Below are 13,106 nucleotides of genomic sequence, written 5' to 3' on the forward strand. Positions count from 1 at the left end.
TTGTGAAGCATACAGAGAGTTCCTATATATCCTTCACTCAGCTTTTCCTAACGTTAACATCTTATATAACCATAACACATTTATTAAAAATAAAAATTTAACATTGGTACAATACTAGTAGCTAAAATGCTGACTTTTCCCAGATTTCACTTAGTTCTTCCACTAATTTCCTTTTGCTTTTCCAGTTTCCAGTTCCAGATACCTCGTATCATTTAGTTTGCATATCTCCTTGGTCTCCTCCAATCAGTAGCTGTTTCTCAGTCTTTCCTGGTTTTACATGACCATAGCACTTTTGAAGAGGACAGGTCAGATATTTTGTAGAATGGTCCTTGATTTGCGTTTGTCTATTATTTTCTCATGATTTCATTGGGGTTGCAGGTTTGGGGAATGAATACTAGAGATACAAAGTGCCCTTCTCATCACATCACATCAGGGGTACATGATAGCAGTATGAATAATCGCTGGCATTGTAAACCTAGACCACTTGGTTAAGGTGATACCTGCAAGTTTTCTCCTCTGTAAAGTTATTCTTTTTCCCTTTTTATACTCTGTTAGTTAGAAACAAGTTACTAGGTCCAGCTCACACTCAAGCTGAGGGGAATTAAGTTCCACCTCATGGAGACAGGCATAGCTAAGAATGTGTGGCCATATGTTAAAACAACCATGGTAATTCATAAATATAATTAATTTTATACAATTTTATATATAATATAAGAACTAATAAATAATAAATATTATGGGGGAGATATATGTACCTACTTGAATATGGTCTTTCTCTTCAAAGATTCACCTACTAACGTTAGCCTTGATTAGTGGCTCTTTCCTGCAGCAATTTTTACTGTGTTATGCTAATGGTGGTTTTCTATTTGCCTCATTCCTTCTACACTTGTTATTTGGAATTCTCCGGGAAAGGAGATTTGTCTCTTCTCCTCCATTTATTTACTTTATAATTAATCTTTAAGTATCATTTAAGTCATGTATATTTATTTTATTCTTTGGGTTATAATTCAATGCTTTGTTATTTTATTTATTTTGTTGCTCAAACTGTTCCAGATTTGGCCATTAGGGGGTCTTTCAGGCTGGCTCTTGTGTTCCTCTGACATGCTTTTGTTTGTTCGTTTTGTGAGTACTCCCTTGCTTTCTGACACAAGATAAGCTCCAAACTGATCTTGTATTTTTCCTGACCCGACTCTACTATCACTAATTTCTCCAAGGTGCCTTGGTTTCTTTTACTGGAGAGTATTATTTAGAAACCAAGATCTGGGCACTGAGTATGCACCTTATTCCTAGGGTGTCATTGCTACTAGGCGTTTTTAGTAGACAGAGCTAGAAAATATATGTATGTATGCTGGCCCATGTATACACACATATATAATTATTCCTGTGTTTAAATATATATATATGAGTATAGCAATATGAGTTCATATCAATACCTCCAACTCTAATCCAGAACCCCAAGGTTCATTTTCACCTTCTCCCTTTGCCTATTTGTAGCTTTTCTGACAGTGAGAAACCTAGCTCCCATTATCTACAATTTATTTACTTATATGTTTAATCACAGCATACAAGCAACCAGCTTCAAAATATCACACTCTCATGTGAAACACATTTACCTACTAGAGTACAGTATTTATATACAATTCTTTTTGTTTTTAGCCTTGAAATAAACACAGCATGGTTGATATTTTTATATTCACATATAGTAATGTTCACTCTTTGTGCTGCACATTTCTATGAGGTTTGACAAATGCAGAGAGTCATATATCGATTACCACAATATCATATAGAACATTACATCACCCAAAAAATTCCCTTGCACTTGCTCATTTTTAACTGGGTTGTTCATTTTCATATTATTAGGTTTTGAGCATATATTTTGGATTCAAGTCCTTTAATAGATATATGCCTTGAACATATTTTCTCCTAGTCTGTTATCTGCTTTTCCATTCTCTTAAAAGAATCTTTCTAAAAGTAGATTTTAATTTTGATAAAGTTTAACTTATCAATTATTTATTTTATAGGTCATGCTTTTGATATCATATTTAAGAAATCTTTGCCTCACTGAAGGTCACAGAGATTTTTTCTAATGTTTCTTTAGAAGTTTTATAGTTTCAGGTTTTACATTTAGGTCTGTGAGCATATATAATAGCGTATCCTATTCTTTCAGCACCATTTACTTACTAGAGTAATGTAACTACTTACCTTTTTTTCCACTGAATTACCTTTGCATTTTTTTCAAAAATTAGTTGTCAGAATATGTATGGGTCTGTATATGAATGCACTATCTTATTCCACTGATCTAATTGTCTATCTTGACACCAATACCACACCATCTTGACTACTATAGCTTTAGAATAAATCTTGAAGTGAGGTAGTGTTAGCCCTCTCATTTTTCTTCCTTTTCAAAGAGGTTTTGCCTATTCTAAATCCTTTGAATTACCATATGAATTTTAGGATTAGCTGGTAAATTTCTACAAAATGGTTCACTGAGATTTTGATAAGGACCATACTGAATCTATAGATTAATTTGGGGAGGGTTGAAATATTAATATTGGGTCTTTTAATATATAAACAAGCTATATCTCTCCATTTATTTAGGTCTCTAATTTCTCTCAGCAACATTTTATAGTTTTCAGTGTATTTTTGACAGATTGATTTTGAAGTATTGATATTTAATGTTTTATGCTTTTTAAAAATTCTATTCACTGATAGTGTATAGAAATAAAATTGATTCATATATACTGATCTTGTGTTCTATTGTACAACTTATTAAATTCACTTTTTAGTTTTAGTAGATTTTTAATAGATTCTATTGGACTTTCAACATAGATGATCATGTTTTCTGTGAATACAGTTTCAGTTCTTCCTTTTCAGTATGTATGCCTTTTATTTCTTCTTCTTGTCTGATTTCACAGCCTGGAACCTTCAACGCAGATTTAAAGAAAATGGTGAAAGAATGAGGCAGGAAATAGTTGGGCCCCAGGCTGGGCAGCTGGAGTTCGTCCCCTGTGGACAGATGCTCCACAACAGCAGGAGGGAGGAGATGCTGAGCCCTGCCCACATAAGAGGTAAAAGACCACATATTCCTGATTCTCGAAGTCAAGGAGACCTTCCCGACTACACATGCACAGAAAGGCTCCTTGAAGGTCAAAAAGGGAGGGGGCACCACCCCATAGTAGGTGATGTCAACCTACCCATAGGCCTTTTCGCTAGAATCCGTCCTGGCTAAGAGATGCGCATGCACACGTGGGAGGTGCGAGATAAACCTGAGATAAACCAAATACGGACTCAGAACCAGGCAAAGCAAGACGATTGGCCAAAGGAAACCAGGAAGGAATGTCCCATATAAGTGATTCCAACTACCATGAGGGCGCGATTCCCTCTGAATCCGCCGTGTGTCTATCCACACCTACCCTTTTTCCTTCTAATAAACACTTCACTTGCTTCACTACTTTCCGTCTCTATGTGGAAATTCATTTCTACACAGCTGATGGGCCAGGGCCTTGTCACTTACCACTGGTGAATGGTGGTCTAGTGGCTAGGATTCAGCACTCTCACTGCTGCTGCCCGACTTCAATCTCTGGCTGGGAACCGAAATCCTGCTTCAAGCCGCTGCAGGCCGAGGCCACCCGAGATTAAGAAGACATTCTGTCTTTTTCCTGATGGTAAGGGAAAAGAATTCAGTATTTCACCATTAAATATGATGTTAGTTGTATCAATAGATTATTCATAGATGCTCTTTATCAGGTTGAAGTTTCTTTCTATTCCTAATTTTCTGAGAGTTTTACCAGGAATTGACATTAGATTTTGTTATATGCTCTTATGTGTCTATCTATAAGCCTTTTATATTTTTAGCTTGCTAATATGGTGAATTCTATTGATTAATTTTCAAATATTAAACCAGCCTTGCATTCTTGGGCTATACCTAATTTCGTCATAATGTACTATAATTTTTATATATTGTTGAATTCTGTTTGCTAAAATTTTAGTTAGAACATTTACATCTATGTTCATGGAGAGTATGGGTCTGTTGTTTTTTGTTGATTTGTTTTTGTTTATCCTGCAGTGTCATTGTCTGGTTTTGGCATCACAGTAATACTAGAAACATATAATGAGTTGAGAAGTATGCCCTCCTCTTAGATGTTCTGAAAGAGTTTGTGTATGATTGGTTTCACTTCTTCATTATATATTTGATAGAATTAAGCAGTGAAACCATCTGGGCCTTAAGTTTTCTCTGTGGTAAGGCTTTGAATCATAAATTCAATTTATTTAATAGATATAGAGCTCTTTGGGTTATATTTCTCTTCTTGAATGAGCTTTAGTAGTTTGTGTCTTTCAATGAATTTTTCCATTTCATCTGAATTGTCAAAATTATAGGCATAAAGTTGTTCACAATATTCCCTTATCATTCTTTAAAAATCTAGATTATAGAGTGATCTAACTGCTCTCATTTCTGATATCAGTAATTTGTGACTTCATATTTTCTTCCTGAACAGGCTGGCTAGAGGTTTATCAATTTTATTGATCTCCAAAGAAACCTTTTGTTTTCATCCATTTTCTCTATTGTTTCTGTTTTCTAGTTCATTGATTTCTGCTCTAATATTTATATTTCCTTTCTTCTATCTATATTGAGTTTTTTGTTCTTCTAATATTTTAAGGTGGAAACTGAAGTCACAGATTTGAAAATGTTTTGTCTTCTAATATAAGCATATAGGACTGTAAGTGTCCTCCTCAGTGCTGCTTTAGTGGCATTCAACAAACTCGTATACGTTTTGTTTTCATTTTCATTCAATTCAATAAACTTTTGAATTTCTCTTTTTATATCTTTTCTGAACCATGGGTTCTTTTGAAGTGTGTTATTTTGTTTCAAAATATTTGGGGTTATTCCAGAAAGCACTCTGATATTGATTTCTAATTTAATTCCCTTGTGGTCAGAGAACATGCTTTATCTAAATTGAAACTTTTAAAATTTATTGAGACTTGTTTTATGGCCTGGAAAATTATTTATCTTGATAAATGTTCCATATGCACTTAAAAATAATATTACTTGGAAACAATTTGATCTTTTGGGTCTTGTTTTTATGATTTATAGTGCAACTCCAGAGGAGTGATCAGTCTAAGGCTAATTATTCCCCACCACTGAGTCAAGATCTTCCTGAGTACTTTACCTAAAGTTCCATGAATTATAAATTTTCCAGTCTGGCTGATGGTAGCAGGCACTATTCTTGGCCCTGTGTGAACACCGGGCATTGTTCTAATAGAATAACTGGGAGAGACCCGCTGTAAATCTCTGAAGTTCTTTTTCTGCCCATTTCTCTCTTCTTTGGTATTTTGTCTTCTGAACTTTATCTGTCTCAGTGTACCTAGAGAGTTGGATTCCTCTCTGAAATTCTCTAAAATTCAGAGTCTGCCAAGCTCTATCTCAGTTTCCCTTCTCTTTACCATGGCCTGGAGACTCTCTGAAGGCTGTAAACTGAGGGAATCTTAGGGCTCACTTTGTTTCCCATCTCTCAGGGATCACTATCCTTCATTGCCTATTGTCCAGTGTCTTTAAAAGCTTCGCTTCATATATTTTTATTAACTTTTGGGTTGTTTCAGGTGGTAGAATAAATATAGTCCCAGCTTGACTAAAAGCAGAAGTTCCTCCTTCTCTGGTATAAAACTTCGGTTTTAAATGAAGAGTTGAATTTCCTGCATGTCCTATATCAAGAAGAAAATCTAAACAGAACTACCTGATTTAACATGCTGCTAATCACCTCTTCTATAATATTAAGAAGAATTTCTTTAAGAGCACTTTCCAAGATTTGGTCATCTTCTGCAGATTCAGATTAACAGAATAAAATTACTTATTCAGATGGACCATTTGCCTGAGTTGGATGAGATCATATGTCTATATTTAGCTGAGATTTAGTGTCTCCTTGCAATCAAGGATAAATCTTCCTGAGCAGAGACACTGGCAACTGTCTGCTCTATTCAGCTCTATGGAAGGTAACAATTCCCTGTCATGGTATAATTTACATTCCATACCTTCATTAAAAAAGGATAAAGAGCTCCTTTCCCAGCCCAATTTTCTCAGAAACATCATAATCAGTTTTAGAGCCTCTCTTCCCTTCATGGAAACCCAAGAACTATAGAAAATGTTTTGCTCAAAACCAACAGCTATATTCATTGTTATGAACTGAATGTTTGCATGACCCCCAAATTCTTATGTTGAAGCCCTAACCCTCCCCCCACCCAGGGTGATGATATTTAGAGGTAGGGACTTTGGTAGGCAATTTGGTTTAGATTAGGTCATGAGAGTGGGATCCTCATGATGGGATTAGTACCCTTATAAGCAGAGGAAGAGGTAGAGAGATCTCTCTCTCCATGAGCACACACTGAGGAAAGGCCATGTGAGGATACAGCAAGAAGGCTGCAACACAGGAAATGGGCCTTCACCAGACACTGAATCTGCCAGCACCTTGATCTTAGATTTCCCAGACTCCAGAACTGTGAGAAACAAATGTCTGTTGTTTAAGCCACCCTGTCTATGACATTTTGTTTTAGCAGCCCAAGCAGACTAAGACATATAATATAAATGCATGGAATTCTAATTTCAGAGCTGTCCAGAATTCTGATGGGCGAATTAAATACTCAGCCTATAACTTTTTGGTCAGCAGTATTAATGTAGCAATATTGGACTAACTTACAGAGACACTGTATGGAGTAATCTATAAAACACTTGCATAAAGCAAGGATAAACAAGACTGTTTTAAAATTGGGTTACTGATATTTTCTAAAAGATTTTACATAAAACCTCAACTCAGGACCCAGGAATTCTTACACAATTATTAGTAATATTGCATTTCTCTTTATTCCTCCACAAGAATGACAAGAATGTTCTATTTATAGAGAAGACCCTATTGCCATGTTGACTAAGTGCCAGGTAACCTATTATACTCACTCGAGTGTCCAAGTTCAATCAGAACATCACAATTCTTTACCCTCAGGAATTTTGGCCAAGTGACTGAGGTGGAAGTCCTTATACAATAGGAGCAAAAATACTTTGGTTCTACCCTATCAAAATGAAAAAAATAAGAGTATCTAGAAGGGAACATTTTACCTAGTTGGTTACGAGGGATTCATAGGCCTAGAGCTGGAAATGACAGCTCCTGGATTTTAAAACAGCTGTCTTTTTCACAGTCTGTTTTATTTTGCATTTGAGGTTTGAAATGTCCACTGGCCATGCCAAGTGGAAATTTGAGGCAATTGTCAAAATGATTCAGGGAGAAATGCATGCAACCAAAACACATCACAGAAACGCAGCCAAACCCAAACATTTCACTAAAAACAGTGAACTATGGATTTGCTTTTGCCTGAATTATTTAGATAATTTCTTCATTTTTTTTCTCTTTGATTTTCCAGTAAAGACATGGCAAGAGAATATTCATTTCAACAATGACTCCTGTGTCACATAGAAATATAATTAGAATTAAATATAATTCTCCAATAAGGAAATAATTCATTTAGGAAGAAGTCTTTTTTTTTCAGAGAGCATTGGTCAGCTATATTTTACATCATCTTGAAATGATATTCCTGGTTAATTCAGAATTTAAATTCTAAAATTAGTTAAAGGTAACCTGGCTTCACCTATTTTCATGCTGGCACAGTTTGCCTATCATTATAGTTAAAAATGACCGTCAATAATGATAATCAAGACCTGTGTCTTAGGTCTGGCTTTAGGTATATCCAAATATGTGCAATGACTGGTGGCTATCAGATATTAAATTTGCTTACATAGCCTTAAAATCATTGATTAGAAAACTATAATATAAAGCTTAGAAATATGAGTTTTCTTTGACTCATGAAAATGGAAACAATAGAATAAATGCAAAGGACAGAAGAAACTAAATAATAAACTTAAGAACAGAAATTAATGAAATGGAAACTAAACAGATAGTATTGCCAAAGAAAAAGCTTTTTTTGGAAAAGATTAGTGAAATAGATATACTTCTGGCTAGACTGATATGGGAAAAAGAGAAAAAAAATTTATTATAAAATGGGGTCACTATGAAAGATATAAATACAAATGTAGACAGTAAAAGAAAAGCTCAAATTTCCTAAATACAAAAACAGTAATGCAAAGCAGAAAAAAATCAACAGAAAAGAGTAAAACAAAGTAAATATAACAAAATAAAAATAAAAGTTATAGTATAAATTAATAATGTTGAAAGATATCAGTCATGTCAATAAATGTGAATAAACTAAATTTACCTGTTAAAAAAAGATTTTCAAATAGGCACATAAAACAAACCTAACAATTTAAAGGGATGAACAAAAATTTACCACACAAATGAAAAAATAAGAAAATATAATGTTACAATCTTTTTACCAAATTAGAATTCAGGCCCAAAAGCCATGAATGAAACAGCGAGAGATTCTTTATAAAGGTGAAAGTCACAATGCAAATTAAAGATATAATAGTTATGAATATCTATATACCAAATAATATAATAATCACCTATACAGAGCAAGAACTATAAGAAGTGCAAGGAGAAATAAATAGAAATGCACAATTAATAGGAGACTAACACAACACTCTCAGTACAAAACACATAAAGTGGACCATAAATAAGTAAATGTACTTTAGATATATATATCTAAAAGATCTAAACAGAAAAAGCAATAAGATATACTGAACATCATACCCTGACAATAGAAAATGTAATTTATTCTCAAGCACACTAGATCTTTTTCAAGAATTGGTGGTATATTAGGACACTATTCCAAAAAATCAGTTGGTTTCACAAAGTACAAGTATTAAACAAACAATACTGTATGATCACATTACAATAAAACTAGAAATTAAAATACGAGCCACAAACAGAACAAAACAAAACAAGCCTTTCATCTGGAAATTTAAAACCTTCTTATTAAATCTTGATGAAAAGTAAACACACAAAAAATTACAGAAATTTTGGAAAATAATGGTAATGAAAACACTACATAACAGAACCTATTAGGCACATTTAAAGCAGTGATCAGAAGAAACTTTATAGTACTAAACATCTACATCAATAAAATTAAAATAATGAAAATAAATTAATTAAAGGTAAGAAAAGCAAAGTAAACCAAAACAAAGCAAAGTAAGGAAATATTAAAGATTAAATTAGAAATTAGTAAGGTAGAGAACAGGAAAATAGTAGGTTAAATTAATAAATCAAAATCCTACCTCTTTGAGAAAATCCAAAAATTAGATAAATCACTAGCTAATTTAATCAAAAAGGGAAGAAGCAAACAGATAAGAAAATAACAAGAGGGAAATTACTGATACAGAGGAAACATATTGTAAGAATCTACTTTGTATACCTCTTTGCAAATAAATCTGAAAAACGTAGGTTAAATCATTTTTTATAAAAATACAGTTTACAAAAAAATGACCCAGTAGAGACAGAAAGCTTAAACAGACCAATTTCTATAATTGAAATAGAAAAAGTTACCAAGAAATTACTTCTCATAAAAGCACCTAGCTCAGATGATTTCACAGAGCAATTTTACTAAACTTTTAGAGACCAGATAATCCTAATGAGACATGCATTTAAAATGAAGGAAATTTTCCAAATTATTTTTATGAAGCAAGTTTAACACCGGTCCCATAAAAAATTATTGGACCAATATCACTTATGAATATTGATGCAAAAATTCGAAATAAAACATTAGCAAACAGAGTCCAAAGCCAAACTATATGTTTGAAAATTATATACCATGGCAAACTGTTGTTTATGCCAGGAATGCATTGTACTTTTATATGATTTATTCTGCATTCTGCAATGTGTTTAACTAAGTGCTATATCAGTAAGAGAATTAGAGAGCTCAGCTTGCTCTCAGGTGATTTGCCTGTAGTTATTCTTCTCTTAAATTTTAGTTACTGGTGCCTACTCAAATGTTCAAAATTTCTTCTAAATCTCAGTATGACCCACAATTAAAATTAAATTATTTCCTGACTGAGTTGCAAGTCTCAAAAATTAGGCAACAGTGATCTTTCTCAAAAGGCATCACTTTTAATAACTATCAGAAAATTGAGGCCATTAATTTCAAAGCAGTTTTCTAGAGACATCCGTGCCAAAGAAAGATTGGGAATAATTGAGTTGCTATGTGATTATGAGTTTTATCTTATATCATAAATATTGGACTAAAATGGAAAGTCTTAGAAAGAAAAATATACCTTTATTCATAAAGTCCTTGGACTGCTTATTTAAGGAAATCATCTAAGTCAGGATCTAAAGGAATCAATAAATTAAATTGACAATATTCTAAATAAACAGCAACCTAATTAGATAACTTACCAACTGATGATAACATTGAGGGTTTATTGTCCTTCTTTTAGGGAGGTCTAATAAAAATTTGTCTATTGGTTTTCGAGAGCTGTACCTATGATATGGCAAATCAGAGGCAATGTGCCACAGTTTGGGGTCCCTCCTGTTGCTGTTTGTTGAGCAATAACTTAGGAAAGGGGGTTAGTGGCAGAGAAGGTTGTTTTTCCTGGTGGCCTTTAATAAGATGTAAGATGTGTACACACAATTAATTACCATACCTACCACAGAGCTTACTACAAATCAAAGCATGCTTCATAGGACTTTTTCCATTTCTGTACGAGCCCATTTGGATGTTTATTGGTGACCTAATTTCTTTTCAAGGTTGTTCTTGATGTTAATATAAATTTGCTTTTATCTGTATAGTGCTACTGAGGACAAAGGGAAATGGAATGACCTCTGTAATTAGCCCAAAGGCCACCACCTCTGAAGAACGGTTCTGAAAACTCCACTCACATAAAGTTCGCTCTAAATATTAACTTTTGCTGCAAGTTTCTATGGCAGACTTGGAAATAAGGATAACGTGTGAACTAATCTGCATTACCCTTATTAGTGGTCCATTCAAGTTGAGTGTAAAAATAAGGCAAACTGATAAAAGGTGAAGTCACAATATTCGTCTCTGTGAATAAATCGTTGGTTTATAATACTTTAAAGCAAAAACAACAAATATTTTTGAGCAACCACAAAGTAAGATATGATGCCAGACAGGATGGTGGGCAGGCTTTATTTCTTGTGTTGAAAAACGTTCATTTATGTTAAATGCTTCCTGTAGTAGACACTGATGATCCTCTCAGATCCCCTCGATTCTTTTTATCATTCTGGGCAAACCTCTTCTGCTTCGAGATCATTTTGCTTCCAATATTGGACACCTGAGACACCTTGGGGGACTGCCCTTAGGTTACGGAAATCACTTTGCTGCAAATTGTTTTATTGCCTGGAGCTTACGTCCCTCCCCACCTCCCCACCTCCCCAGGAGGGTCTTTGGCCAATAACTAGCTTTTGAAAAAGTATGAAAGCCCAGACCCCTTGTTCCTGTCTGGACAACTTCTAAGGAATAGCACACTCTTCAGAGTTCCCCTTGGCGATCAGCTTCTCTTGATGGGGCTTTGAATCTGAAATTATATCTTTACTTGTCCTCTTCACTCTCCGTGCCCTGCTTCCTCCAGTTCTTAACTGGTTTCTTCTGGCAGCATGTCCTTAATTAATCCCTTGCACATGAATCCTCATCTCATAATCTGCTTCTGAGGGACTCAACCTAAAACACCACTTCCACCCCAAATTTAAGAACTTAAAAATGTGCAAAACCCCACTGATTTCCTAGAAACAGACAGTTAAAAATTCTTTAAAAACATTCAGAAAGCAAGCAATGACAATTTCCTTGAATAGCTAATTGTGGGAGATGGAATGAATCATTGGGCCATGATGTCCAGCAGAAAGGATTTATCTCAATATGATATCATTCTTTCTGCATATAAATATATGTGGGTGTGGGACAGCGGAAAAACACACCAGGTTTGTCAAGGGCAGAAGCACAAGTGAGAAGAAGGTGAATGTGTACAGAAAGAGCTTTTTAATAGCTCTTTTAAAAAATCCAACAAGAGAAAAATATGAGAAAGAAGCTGAGAATAATGAAATCATTTTCATTCACTCCAGACTTCCCATTACCTTTGTTCTCACTCCATTTTAGGAGAGGCATCTTTTTTTTATAGTGTTTATATGGTATAAATCTGGAGAGTAAAAAAAGAGAAGTAAATTGGCACTTCATAAAAACGTTTTTATAAAAAACTTAAAATACTGAAGAGAAGCCAAAAGAAGTAGATCCAATGATATATTTTAATTAATCTACTGAGTAGGACTTCAGCTCTAACCCCTGGAGATACAGGCAAAAAGTAGTAAAACCTAAGAGCACAGAAGAGAAATAGCCACTTAAACACAGAAGCCAAACATGGACGATCACTATTCTGAAACACAGAATGTCAGCGGGATGGATAGGGCATACTGCCCTGCTTGAATGAAAGCTTTACTAGGGCAAGAAATGGGTCTGCTTTGCTCACCACTGGAACATTGTAAACTACCTACATATGTTTGTTAGGTGGATTATTGTATTCGTTAATTACATTATTATTTTATAATTTATTATAATAACAATGGATTATTTTATTTATAGTTTACATTATATGTATATTATGTTATTTATATTTATAATGTATACTATACTTTATACTATATTTTATTTATAATTATTTTATTTATAACAATCTACTAATGAATCATTTTATTTATTAATTACATTGTTGTTTAATAATTTATTATACTAATTTATTGATTATTTTAATTGATTTTTATTTAATTATTTTAATTAGTTGATTATTTTATTGATTAATTATATTAAAAACATAATTCTGGGTTATTTCTTTACAAAGAATAGGTACCCTATGATTTGGCACATAATGGGTACTCAAAAATATATGTGGAATAAATAAACTCTTGATATCACAACTGGGACACACAGCCTGGTAAGTATGATTTCACTCATAAGAATAATGGAAACAAGTGTTTTAAATCATGACTGTCTTGAAAAATTTGAGATGTGTGAATGTGATTGGGCCAAACTGGCAAAAAAAGAAAACCTCATTTGCCCAAAACCTACAGAAAAGAAGTATCCTGTGTCCAATTTTAGGCCTGAAAAAGGCCTAATACTGACTTTCCAGCTTCCCACTTAGCCCAAATAGTTAGTAGTAACAGGAGTGATTA

This window comes from Eubalaena glacialis, chromosome X (genome assembly GCF_028564815.1).
Source record: "Eubalaena glacialis isolate mEubGla1 chromosome X, mEubGla1.1.hap2.+ XY, whole genome shotgun sequence".
Classification (NCBI taxonomy): domain Eukaryota; kingdom Metazoa; phylum Chordata; class Mammalia; order Artiodactyla; family Balaenidae; genus Eubalaena; species Eubalaena glacialis.